Source organism: Melozone crissalis, unplaced genomic scaffold (assembly GCF_028551555.1).
Source record: "Melozone crissalis strain CALT ecotype California unplaced genomic scaffold, PUWL_Pcris_2 ptg000018l_1, whole genome shotgun sequence".
NCBI lineage: Eukaryota > Metazoa > Chordata > Aves > Passeriformes > Passerellidae > Melozone > Melozone crissalis.
The window spans coordinates 41,655,416-41,669,104 of NW_026535796.1; positions in this window are offsets into that span (position 1 = coordinate 41,655,416).

The window sequence follows — 13,689 nt, forward strand, 5'->3', positions numbered from 1 at the left end:
ATAATCATCAAAATCTGGGAAATGAAAAAAACTCAATTGTCTTGTACTGTCATTTGGGTCTGCCACTTAATTAGACTGACCAGAAAACCCTTCAGAAATCCTTCACCAGAAATCCTTCATATTATCAGCAAAAATCTGCATGTAAACTTAGTGAACTATCTCCTTTCAATTACACAGAAATAACTGGTTTAGCTGGTGTTTAAAAAAGGAGGAGTTGTTGCAAGCAAGGCAAGTTTTTATCTGCTTATTCTAGTTACCACATCTCAAGAGAAAAATAGGTAAAGGAAATCCCCTTACGATTAAAGAGACAAATTTTTGAATTTTATTTAGGAGAAGACCAATGGATGTCTCTTTTTGTTTGTTTTATTTCTTGCTGTAATTGAAGGAAATTAAGGGAAGTGGTTTCTTCTTTGCTGGCTTTCTGTAAGGACAGGTTCTCCACCATGAATTGCAAAGAGGCTTTGCAATTTTTTCCACCTTATCTGAAGATCTTCAAGCAACATACAAAGCTATGCTTTGAAGTGACTTTGTTTCACTCAGCGAGGAGAGCAACACCACACTGGTCTGTTTCACTTCTGATTTTTTGCTTTTTCACAGAACAAAGTTCAAGGTCATGAGTGAGATGGGAATGAGAGAAGTGGGAAACACTGGCACACTCAGCAATCACAGAATGACTGTGAACCACCACTGCAGGACTCTAAAAGGCAAAGACAATTCAAAATATTGCAGAATTTCCAGCAGTGATAGGGAAATACTGATACCATGAATGGTACAATGCTCTAGCAGGATCTCATTTGGATGCCAGAGACCACTCTGGCCATCAGTGTTCAAGGGCCAAGGGTTTATTTTATGGGAGGAGGTGGAAAAGCTTGCCTCTTTAAGAAGATAACAGCCAGTGCAGAATAGGTTTGATTTTATAAGCACTGAGCAAGAACTGTGTAAAATAACAGGGGGCACTGAGGTGAGGGGAGATGGGAACAAGCTGCTCAGGAGGACGAGGACATGACGGGGAGGACAGGGACCCAGCAGGAGAGGACTGTGGGGACATATTGCCCAGGGGCAGAGAGGTGAGGGGCTGGCTGAGTGTACCAGTGCAGCTGCCAGGAAAGCTGCCTGTCCCCACCCTGTGGCTGCCAGTCCCTGTCCCACCAGTGCCACAGCAGGGTTGGCTTCAGCTCCTCACAGCCCTGCTCTGCCCAGGATCAGCTCCTGCTGATCTGGGCCAGCCAGCAGAGCCATGAGCATGGGGACAGCAGAACCACCCAGCTCCCCACTGCTCAGGGGAGCTGTCAGCTCCTTTGCCCTGCACAGCTGCTCTCCCCACCCAGTACCCAGCTCAGCCTGGTTTCCTGGGCACTCACACTGGAACCAGAGCGGTCCAGCAGGCCACAAGGCTCACACCAGCAGGAAAGTGCCCTGCTGCAGCAGCCCCTGCTGCTGTGTGCACAGCCAAGTCCTGACCTGGAGGAAATGGCAGCTTCCCAAATACAGTTTGAAGAAATTGCAAGAGCTTGAATCAGTCAAGTAATTTAAATCTTGGATTTAGGCTTTTCACTTCAGACATGGTGATATTTCCCATGTCAACAGACACTTCAAGCTCTAAGCCCACTCCAGAAAAAGTGGGAAGACTTCAGGTTAAAGGGAAGCCCAGCAGATTTCAGATTTACCTTATGACTTTTAACAGCCATGAAAAATGCCAAAATAAAACCTTCAATTGCTGTAAATAATGCAACCCAGTTTTGGTGGTTTTTTTTTTTTTGTTTATCAGGGGGTTTTTTCCCTTTATTTTCAGCCAGATCTGTCATGACTGCTGTTGCTTCCTTTTTCCAGTTGGTGCCTCAGTTCTGCTATGACCCTTGCTGTCCCAAAGATCCAAGCCCAGGCATGACCCTGCTGAGAGCCTCCCTGTGCCCCCGCTGCTCCAGCACCTGCCTTTGGCTGCTCTCCAGCCAGCAGCTGGCTAGGAACCATGGCACGGCTTTGCTTGTCCAGAAGTTCTGCTGCTGTTGGGCTTGCTGAGCCCCTGGCATGCGGGGCAGTACTCCCACAGTCTCAGCCTAGGAACTCACGTGGTGCCTGGTGAGCTGCAGATGTGTGGAACCACCGGCTGGAGCTGACAGGAACATCCAGCAGTCGTCTGCAGCATCCGGCACTACAGTGCCTGAATGTAGGGACCTGGCCCCAGTGTGACTCAGAAACCTAAACAAAGCCGTCAGCAGGGAGGGCAGGATCTGATCTTAAGCTGCTAATGGAGGTGATGCACAATGAATCCTTGGAGAAGGCAAGAATGGAGATGAAACTGCTCCCCTCTGAGGGCAATGTGAACCAGTGCAGGCTGGGACACAGATCCCTCCTCTGTATCCCCCCAGTCTCATTGCCATCATTCTTATGGCAGTGAATCCATTGCTGCTGTGATCTGAGCTGGGTGTTGCAGTGCCTTCTGTGGGAGCCTGGGCTTTAGGTAGTGTACAGAACACCTCTGCCAACACGGCTCCACAGCCTGGCACAGAGGAGCTAACTGATCTAGCTGTTCACCCCATCCCAAATGGATCTAGGTATAAAGGCCCATTCTGGACCTTCTTCCCCTCCCTCCTCTTGTTTCACACGTTCTTAAGGCAAAGGGAGCAAATGGGAAGATTTTTAGATTTGTGGGGATCACTCCTATTTCATTCTCTTATCCTTTGTAGGGGTTAACTGGGTCCAGCTCACTCTCAGAGAAAAGGGAGAACCTCTCCTGCGTGTTGGTGAGCCTCGCTAATCTAAATATTTTGACAGGAGTTCCATTGAGTGCAGAAACAACAGTGTTGGCTGCAGCTCCCATCACTGACTCATCCTGCAGGGAGAAACTTCATAGGGCTCAAAACAGAGAAAGCTTTCAGTTCTGCCCATGGCACTGCACAGACACAATGAAGGTGTGGGGATCACATCCTGGGCTGCAGGAGCTTTTGGGTCCTCGCTGAGAGCCAGGGAGAGCCTTGGCTGCCCTGAGCCCCTGCAGAGAGTGTTCCCTCTAGCTGGGCTTGAAGCTGTCCCTCATCCCCCTGCTGCCTCCACTTGCTCAGACAAGTGTGTGTGTGCAGTTTGCCCGTGTGCTGTGACTGAGCTTGGCAGGAGGCAGGGCACATGCCCTCTTCCCTACAGCTCCCTGCAGAGCAGAGCACAGCAGAGCCACCACCCTCTCCTTCCACCTGAGGATGCTTCTGTTTGAAGCTGCAGGACTACAGGGCAGGGGCACTGCTCTGAGTTATGTCTGTGAGAAGCTGCAGTGAGACAGCTGAGCTGCAATAACAGGCTGAGCACATGCCCTTGGCTGGAGGCTAATGCACAACAGCCTAATTCTGTTTACCCTTCTTTCCCTGAGGCCAAACTCAGTGGCATCACCTGGCAGTGGCCTGGCTCAGCTGACACAGCAGGGCTAAGTTTACCCCATCTGAGGCCATCAGTGAACTGCCAACCACAGACTTATAAAAGTTCACTAGGCTAATGTGCTATAAGTTAAATATTTTACACCTTCTGTAATGAAGGTATGAAAAAAAAAAATCAATATTTGTTGCTAGAAATATTTGAACAAGTCTGGATTAGTAAAATCTGGCCAAATTGGTCTTTCTAAAAGTGGTCTTTCTAAATAGATTAATCTTGAATCTATTTCCTTGCTCTAAACCAGCTTACTGTAGGTTTAAAATATTGGAATTAGATTTAAAAGTTAAATGCTGTGTTTATTCTTCATCCTAACTTCAGATCTTGGGGGAATGTTTTAACATTTGGCTGTACTCTGCATTTCTCTGGCAGCCCAAGAGCCCACCCTCACATGCAGGTAGTGCATAGCTTCTACTGCGACTGCACAACCTGATTTTTAAAGCTCTGGGTATAGGGCCCATATTATTTCTTAGAGAGTGCTTTCCTTTCAGGTCTGGTGTCTTCACTAGTGCTCTCTCAGCAGAGACATGTTTTGGGATTCTGCTGTCTGTGCTGCCATTTAGTAAGTCAGTCTGACAATATCTTCTGGAATCTAAACTTACCACCATTTCCACATAGAGGCTGATCTTGATTTTAATTTTGCCATCCTGATTTAAGTGAGAGTTTGTTAATTCAGATGTGTAATCAGGCCTGTGCCATACAGAGGCAACTTAGATGCATCCAGTGACCAGGAGGTAATGTTGGAAATAAAATACTTGTGCAAGGACCATGCTGTGACCTTCTAACCTGTGTTGATGCTGTGTTGATGAGCAGCTGTACCTGGCAGATCTCTGAAACCAAAGGTGCTACTCACAAGGGGGACTACTAGTAATCACCTACATGATGGCAAAAGCCAGAGACAAACACAATTAGGTTGCTATTATGTTCGGACTACAAGCTCTGTCAACATACTGCTTAGGAGAATGGGCCTCTGATCCCTGATGCAACGTAAATAAACAAGGATTACGGCTGGCTTTGAACATGCAGAACCGTGCAATTCAATACCATTAGCATTTGAAAGAACTGGTCCCCGTTGATAGCATTTCTTTAAAGAAAAGCTTAGCCCCCCCTCAATAGATCCCAGGCAGCAGAATTAGCAGAATTACTTATTTCTGTCAGAGAAGGATGGCAGATAAGTGACAAGGTCATTAAGGGAACAGAGCCAGACTTTGCCTGCCTTTGCGCTGAGTTTATTCCAGTCAGCTTGTAACTGAATACAGAACCTTGTTATTTATGGCTCAGGGTGCAATAAACCACATTTGTGAAAACATAACCAAGTCTTTGGGGGCTGCAAAACAGAGAGAAGAGGAGCAGCTTCACATTTTGCCTTTTGCGAGGAACATTTGAGCTCCTGCTTCTGCAGATCCGTGTTCGCCTTTCCACGTGTTTGTCTTTACTTCTGAAAGCAGCAGGAGCACACATGGGGCAAGGCAAAGAGGCTGGAGGTTTTCCTAGCAAACTGAACCTTACTTCAGTTCTTGCTGTGACACCTTTCAGCACAGATCCTCCGTGGGCAACAGAAACCAGACTGACTTGCACCACTTAAGGTGCTCGCATTTTTGCTGCATTTTAGATCAGTTTCCTGATAAACCTTTGCAGTTTTCCAAGGGTATTATATTGGATAGCTGTTATGAGGAAGAAAATTATTTTTTTAAAACCAGAAAGATTTCAGTGCCCGTCAGATCTGCCAGAGCTGAGACATCAGAAGGATGACACCTCAGCTGTCCTGCTGCAGCAACAGGCAGGGATTCTTAGTAGTGACAGTTTATGCAAACCACTCAAGTTCTAGCCCAGTGCTGAAGGAGCAAAGCCAGGCTTCCCAAAGGAATCCTCTGAGTAAACAAATCCCCATGTTCAGCCCCAGCTGTCAAAACAGGTCACCTATCAGCATGGCATATGCCCTGATGCCACCAAATCATGATTCTGCGCAAATTCTTTACTGGAAATCATACACCTGCAAGCTTTTATTTCTCCTCAGAACATATTAATTCACACAGAAATTAGTGCAATATTAGCTTCATGGCAAGCCAACTAGAAATTAAAAAATGAAAAATTATTTGCTGATGTAATCTTTTCTTTTTCCCACTGTGCCTTGCATGCTACATTCTACCTTAGTGTGTTGTAGCTACAGCATTGATTTCTGAGCAAGATATTCTAGGGACAAAGACACAGGCACCACCTGTGAGTAAAAGAAAAATAAGGAAATGACAGAGCTACTGTTCTGTTTAACAGACAGTGTTTTATGACATATTTGAAAAAAATACCAAAGCCCAAAAGAAACAAAAGCAAATCACAAAGCTCCCAAGACTGTTAGGGTGTTAGGTTACAAACTGCTGTAGGAATAAATATTTACATAGACATAATGAACTGAGAGATTGAAAGTACTAAATAAGTTCAAAACATGCATATTTGCATTACCTTTTTGTTCTGAAATAAAAGGGTAATAATAGTGTTGAAATGGGTTATCTCCTTGGTTAAGTCTTAATTCAGAAAATCCTCGCTGGTATTTGTCTCCCTGCTTTGCCTGGATGTTTCGATCAACTGCAGGACAGCTTTGAAACACGCTCACTTTGAAGCCTGGAGTTTATTTCTGGATCACCCCATGATCAGCGAATACAAGCCAAAATATAAGTTGTTCCCAATCTCAGATTTCCTGTTTGAAGATGCACAGCAGAAACTTGTACCAATCCTGAAGTTCTTCTTTGTTGCATTATCTGAAGAACTTCACTTCATCAACATCCTGGAGCTAAATGACACAAAGCTGACCTTTCTATTACATCATTATTTATTGTCCCTGACAAGTAGACCATATATGGATATGTTTCTGGAACCTAAAGAAGAAAAAAAAAGCCATATAATTTTCAAGTAAAATATACTGTCCTGGAGAGTTTTATTTACTTGGGGAGAAGTGACCTCCATTTACTTTTGTTTTAGCTGATGCTTTTTAAACAAAACAACCAAACATTACTGGGTATTTACTGATGTCTTGGAGTTGTTCATACGCTTTTAAGGCTGGAAGCTGGAGACTTCAGGATTCCAAAAGATGACAACAGCACTTGTGAACCTGTTCCAAGTAGTATTTTTAAGAGCTTACTAGTGGAAAAGGACGGCTCTCATACCACCTGAATGTGAACAATAGCTCTCTCTCAGACTCCTCAAGGCCATAAATGTGAACTGGTACCCGTCTTCCCGCCATCCTGAAGAAGGCAAGCTGGCCAAGGAGGAGACAGCACTGATCCAGGGATGAGTTAGAAAAGAGTCAGGCACATATAGGAGAACTGACACTTGGATCGTCTGGGTCATGGGAATAATAGTGCTCACTTTGAGAAGGTTTCCATGTGTTTGTCCAGCTAGTACAATGAATGAAGGGAAACCATAATAATAGGATATCAAAGTTATGCCTATGCATTTTCCTTCAGCTCCTCTTTCACTCATTTCCATGGCAAAATCTTGCACACACCAAGAATAAAGCCTGTATGGAAGTGGGTCTGGAGCCCTTTCTGAGTACCTTGTGGAGGCTCAGGTTCACTGAACGCACCCTGTCAATGCATGAACACCCCCATGGAAGGCTTAGCAAGAGCAATCTTAGAGGGAAAAAACGTAGCAAGACCATATCATCCACTGATATATGATTCCTTTAGACTCATCTGCTTTGTTTTTGGAGTCTTTCAGGACCAGCATCATCCCCTCTCCATGCTTGCTCCTGAATCCATCTTGCTCCAGCATGATATCGTGGTGAGTACATGGCACATCTTCCTTCCCTGCTGTCTGAAAAACGATCTGCCCCTCATAGCTAGTGCTGGGACTGTTCTGTCCAAAGTTAAAGTCATTCAGCAGTTACTGTGACAGACAAAAGGAGCCCTGAATGTCATCACCAAGAGTGTGAGAAACTCTTACACCCTTGACAAGGTATCAGCCAACCCTCTGTGACTTTTAAACAACACTCAATGCTTTTTTCCTCAATACTATTACAAGATTGTAACTAGCCTTGGCTTGAAACCATGAGCATCTCCCACATTTAACCTTTCTGCTTGCTTTTTGGCAATATCTCACCCTTGATCACTGAACTCAGGAAAAATTTATACTGATATAAATATACTGTGATGCAGGTTCATACTTTGCAAAGGCAAAGGTGTCTGGGTTTTCCAGGATGATTTGATTATGAAAACACATTGGGGCTCAAGGTCCCACGGGCTATGAACATTGCAGGAGGCTCCCCATGCCACTCACAGCAGGCACACTGCATTCCCTTCCCTCCCACGTTTCTGGGCTTCCTTGCAAACTGCACCCTTGATTTGAAGCTGCTATGAATGCTGATGCACCATTTTCCAATAAAAGCACGGGACTCTGCTTCAGAAGATCTATTTTCAGATACCATTAGCTCTCCCTTTTGTCTTGAGTAAATCATTTAACTCCTCTGTGTATCATTTTCTACATTAGCGAAGTGGAAATAATCAAACGCATTAACTTCAGAGAACAGTCCAAAATTCCTTGCAGATGGGAAGCCAATGGGACTACTTATATGGATAGAGACTGCTGAATAAGACCTTATTTAATTACTATCTGTGAAATCCTCAGAGAAAACCTCATAGAAGTTTGAATTTTAATTACAGAAATAATACTATACAGAAATGAAATCATACATTTGGGAGTTGATTTTTTTTCCCAATAAAACAATATTGTGGCTTTATTACAACACATCCAAAGCATAATAATAACAATCATGATTTATTAGCATTGCATCAGATTGGTTAATATTTCCCCTGGGGCATGCAAAGTTACAGATCTGCATTTTCAGCTTGACTCTGAGACATTTCAATAGATTACAAATGTCACCTGCAAAAATAAATACGTAAATTTCCACTATTTTCTGGGACAGATTTCAAACTCAGACACTGCATATTAGATCTGTTCCTTTAAATAGAAGTGATGGAAATGGCCAACTCATGCTGATGGGGGGGAGTCAGCTAGGGTCTCACAAACAAGGCACAGTAGAAGAGATTTGAATCTGGGAGGAGAAAAGAAGGATGACCATGTGAAAACAAATGGAAAAATAATAAAGACTTTTTTCCCCTTCATATTTCCTCAAAAGAGCCAGAAGAAGCCAGGTTAGAAAAGCACCTTTAAAATTTCTTTCCTTTGTCTCTACTTCCACTAGTTGAATTAATTAGCCTGTCATCACTACTAAGCCCTTCAGCTCTACTAAGCTGTACAGCTGAATCTGGCAGCTGAGGCTGGAGGAAAAAACAAAGTTGGTTTGTGCATCCCAGGAGACCAGTGAGCTTGTTATGACTCACTGTGTGTGCAGAGCTCCACAGATGTGCCTTCACGTGGTGAAGGTGAGAATGGGCACCAGCACAAACTGTTGTCCATGGCCTGTGTCTGCCAATTGTGGCTAACTCTGCTGCATCCAAACACTTGGCATATGTGTGGCTCTTCTGAAAGGAAAAAAAATACTGACTAGTTCTGGTAGTAACAGTTCCTGCACAGAAAATCCTCATAATACCTTGCCTCAGGACAGCATATGTCTTTGTGCACCAATTACCTCTAACTGTTGTCTTGTTACTTAGATCTGGTCTGAGGTTTTTCCTGCAGAAATACAGCAAGGTATTTTTAGTGGCACATTTCCCTGAGAGCACAGAGCTAGAGTACACATCCTTTACTATCATATCCAGTGAGCAGAGCTTTGCACTCAGGGTTGCCATGCTGTGCTTCCATCAGACAGTCCCAAACATGAAATGCCAACACCAGAACCACAAGCACCTCTCCTGTGCCTCCTGCTACACAACCCATGTTCAAAAACCAGAAACCCATGAGAATATAGAAACTCCCACAAGAAAAAATGGTTTCAATTTCCTTTGCAAGAACTAATGATTGCTTTGGCTACAATACCCTGAGAGAGGAGAGGAGCCAGAGGAACTTGTAAGGGAAAAGGTGCAGGATGTCATGCATGCCCAGGAGTAATGAATATAATATACATTATTCCTTACTAACTTTGCTGCTTAAATACTTCTTTGATGGAAAGATGTAGCTGTTTTGAGATCACTCCACCAAGATTATATTTCCCCTTTCAGGAGGAATTTATTCAATTTCAGTGGTTGCTGACACACATCCTGAATTAGGGTAGACTTTGCCTCAGTGCATGACTTCCACCTCTGCACAGTAGCTGCTCACAGAAAAAATTTTCCCTTTCAAACTTAATCAAAATGAAGTCCTCACTCCTCTGGAAATGTGACATGAGCACAAAGGGGAACACCCAGTATCCAGGTCCTAAGACCACTTTTAGGTATCCGATGACTCAGCCCTGCCCGTGAGCTTTGTAAGAGTGTACAGCTACTACAGTCAATGTCACTCTGCAAATGTCACCTTAAGGTCACATCCACTGACTCAACCTGAAAGAAGAATCAGTCAGAGGGAACATGAAAATCTAATATGAAGTGAACACAACCCAAAGACTGTATAAACAAATGCATGTCCCTTGGAGGAAGAATGAAATCATAAACATTATCATTTAGTTCTCTTTGCTGTGCAAATATCATTTATCTTATGTTATAATGTATGTTAGTAAGAATTCTAATGAAAGACTTGCCTTTACCTTGACCTTTACAAAATCCACAAAATTCAGAGATATTGCTGCAATCCCAGGGCTCTGAGGCTCTTGCAGAGGAGCAGAAGGATGGAAATGGCAACCTGAGACACAAGCTGCTGTGAGTAGCAAAGGTCCTGGGAAAAACAGCGCCTCCAAATTGATGGAAAGATGAAAACAAATTTTTATGGAAAACAAGTTTTTCATAAGTTTTTAAAATGAATCCTTGGAAATATGCAATGGCCGTTTACCTCTCTGTTTAGTCTCTTAGGATAGTTTATTAACAGAGTCTCTATTGAAGCTTTTCTGTGGTACCCTCTAATTCCTTTCAGACTAATTTGTTTTTAACTGCTGTGCCTGCTGTGTGCAGTAAGACCTATTGCATTGATCTCCTTCCCTTCCTGCAACAACATGAGAGGTTTCCTGCATATGGATCTGTCTTGGCTTTATTCTTGCTACAGATAAACAGACCTCAAAAAACAAAAAAATGTTGCTGCCTAAATTCAGCAGCTTGCAGTCATGTCCATAACTTTTACCCCAATGAAGTCCAAGGGAATTTTATGCTTGGAGGGAAGCTGAGGCAGGTGCTAGCAGAGCAGCAAGGCAGACCAGGACCCTTCTGTGCACAGCCCCAGGGGAGAGGTGCAGGAGCTGGGCTCCAGCCTGGCTTGGGATGGATGCTGGAGGTTTCTGCTGACCAACTCAGCAGGATCAATGTGGTGTCCCCTTGCTTTCAGTCTCTGAGCTCCATAGCTCTGCTGCTGTGGAGCTCAGAGACTGAAATTAAGGGGACACCACATTGATCCTGCTGTGCTGGCCCACTCCCCTGATGAGGTGGCCAGGCCTGGGACATGGGTGGTTGCAAGAGCAGCAGAGGCTCCAGAATAGGCTGTGCTAAAGGACACTGTCCCAGCCTCTCTGTTTACCCAGTGCTGGTTTTGTGTGCTGTCAGATTTGTATGTAATAAATGCAATCCCTGAAACCCTGGTCAAATGAACTGTCCTTTATATTGCCATGGAGAAAGCTTCCTTGTCCTGCACTGACTGAGCATGCAACCAGAGAAAAGCAGAGGTTTATGCCTCCTTTAAGTTCAAATCACAAAGCAACAGGTTTGATTCACAAGGCTGACATTTAATTATTTGCCCTATATCTCAGGTTAAATTTAGAGCTAAATTTAGAACAAGTGTCTGGACAGAATGTCATGACACCAGTGTATATCTGTTGCACAACATGCCATATGAACATGTAATGTTTAACTGGGTTAAAAATAACTGTACACTTTCCTAACTCAGCAGACTCCTGTACTCTATCTACTGAGCTGGTGAGCAGACAGTGCAATAGTAAGAGTCACAAGTGTATTCTGGAAAGAGATATTACTAAAACCAAAAAGACAGAAAAAATATTTTTCTGTTTCTGTTATTGCTTAGCTTTTTTTTTAAATCAAGTAGTAAATGCTGTTTCATTGTCATATAAGTATGAAAGTCCAGATAATCTTCAAAATTAATGTGAATGAGTAAATTAGAGCGAAGTTATGAAGAGTTTTTTTACCACTGAAGTGAGAGATCACTCATTCCTTAAGATCAGACTTAAAAGGCTGTTAAAACTCCTACCTTAAGCTTAAAAGAGAACAGATTCTTTCACAGTAAAAAAGTAGCTTGCTACATACAAGCTACCACAGGGCTACACAACACCAACCAATGTGGCTGAGTCAGGTAGACCCAGAGCTCCATCTAAGCACAATTATCTTCCTTGTGCTGTTTGGAGATCATAGCTCCAGGAAAAACCACACCTGTTTTACAAGTGTCAAAACCACAAAGTCAGATGGAAAATCTGTTTAACACTTTTATAGATAAGATGAGAACAGCACGAAAGCACAGAGGAGAGCTGGAGTAAAGAGCTGATGCTTTGATGTCACTGAGAGCTGTAGCAATAAGCAGAATGTATTTTCTGTATGTGAGCTGCAGCTGCACTTCTGTTCTTTGGCATTTACCTAGACCCACCCTGCTGCTGAGGACAGGTTAGGGTGTTTTCACCAGGCCTTGTTTGGTGAGGCTGCAGGTGCCTCAGGCATGGGTGATGCCCAGTGCTGACAAATTCTCCTCCAGTTCCAGGAGCCGGCAGCCTCCATGGGTGCCTGCTGAGGAGACATCCTTGTAGAGCCCCAGCTCCACCCTGGAGCTGCAGCCTGGCAGAGGGCAGGTCACCAGGATGAGACAGAATGCTGAATGCTGCTGACCTTCAAATGCACAGGCCAACAGCTGTGCCAATCAGCTGGGTGTCAGGGTGCACTGAGAGCACCCGGGCAGCGTGCAGGGCGGCTGAGCAGGCACTGGGGAGTGCCTGTGGTAGCTGAGCAGGGAGAGAGTTTTGTTTCAAGGCCCTACAAGTGGGATACAGACAATGCCCTGGGTCATGAGGCTAAAGGTGGTCCAGCCCAAACAGAGAGGGCTGTTACCCGGCAGTTGTCCCAGAGCTGATGGGAGCCTGTGCAGGCTCAGTCTGGGACAGGATGATCTATCACATCCTGGGCTGCTGTGGTACTGTCTGGTCTCCTCAGCCAAAATTCTCACCCTCAGGTGGGGCAGTCCTTTGGGACCAGAGCAAGGAACAACACCATGTCAGTGTAGGGAAATGTATCCATCTACTTTGTGCTTGCTTTCTGGATATCAAAGCACAGGCATGCTAGCATAGCACCTTTCAAAAGTACTCAAATAATTTCATTGTTTTTTTCCTTTAATGAGTGATTTCCTTTTGACCCAAGATTGTGAGACAAGATAAGGTGTCTTAAATTATTCACAATATATATGAGTGAAATGGGTGCATGCAGGATGTCAAAGATATTTTCTCTGAAATGCTGCAAAGACTGAGTCATTTCTTGGTTGTCACGTTCTATTTTTCATGAAAATAGTTTTGCTTTCTCTGCTGCAATTGTACATCATGTCTGTCACATCAGTTTTGGTCACTATTATGTGTCATGGGTTAACCTCTGACATAATCTTATTTTCTGTAGCTTGGCACCTAAAAATCAATCAGGCCAGCAGTCAGCTTTAAGTGGACTCTATAGGCTGACCCTAACAGTGGTTGTTTGGGAACATTTGCAAGAAAATTTGGTCAGGATAAAAAGTTCCCCATGGAGACATCCTGCCAGTTCATGATGACTGGTTTAAACCTTCAAAACTTGGCACTTTGCAACCTTTCCAAATATTTTTTTGGTTATTTACTCCTCAATATTCTTGTTTTCATATAACACCGAACCCAAATACAAACTTTGCTAAATTATTTATCTCCGTGACATTTTGAAACAACAGGTCCCAGAGCCTCAAATTGCACATCCCTGTGCTATTGTTGTCAAACCTCTGACAACCTCTTGCTGTGTACCAGTGAAGACTTGCATGTGGCTGGACCACCAGGAGCAGGGACCTCATTTCAGGGGCATGCTGAATGCACACTGTGGGTCAGGCCCGAGGGGAAAGCCAGGCTGCAAACACCAGCCCAGATCTGAGTCACACGGAAATGACACCGGGCTATGCTGGAAGCACAGAGGTCAGGTTGCACAGGAAACTGTGGTTAGCTCTAAAACATAGCCAAAGCAAAAACAAAAAGTCCAAAACCTCATACATGCACCAAGGCTTCACTTTTCAGGCAGC